Raw genomic sequence first — 511 nt, 5'->3', positions numbered from 1 at the left:
ATTAAACTCAGGACTCAAAGAGGAGGTGGAATCAGGGAGACAAGTGGAAACACCTGTGCAGGTTGCTTCTGGTATGCAGGAGCTTTAGCTTCATTTAATGAAGTGTTTTAATATACTGTCAGCACCTTAAGAATGCAGATAATTATCTAAACACTGTACTGTTACAAAATTAAAAAATAACAATAATGATAATGAACATTTTGTCAGTGTAAATATTAATTTCTACACTCGTCCACTGAGTAAAAGAAGTGTTTCAGTCTGCAGCAGAGTGTTGGTCTATTGAGGATCTGTGTGCACAAATAACTTCTCTAAAAACTGAAAACCTCTGAGTGACTACAGTGAAGTTAGTGACAGTTAATGTGAACACACTAAAGTATTGTTCTTTGACGCTCAGGAAACAAACTCATCTTTACCGCTTTAATGTAACGTTCATTCTTTCTCTTTTTTTATAACAAACTCTGTGAAAAGACCAAAACCAGCACTGTGTCCGCCCCCTTCTCTCTGAACCTTC

Source organism: Notolabrus celidotus, chromosome 9 (assembly GCF_009762535.1).
Source record: "Notolabrus celidotus isolate fNotCel1 chromosome 9, fNotCel1.pri, whole genome shotgun sequence".
NCBI lineage: Eukaryota > Metazoa > Chordata > Actinopteri > Labriformes > Labridae > Notolabrus > Notolabrus celidotus.
This window is presented reverse-complemented; position numbering follows the sequence as displayed.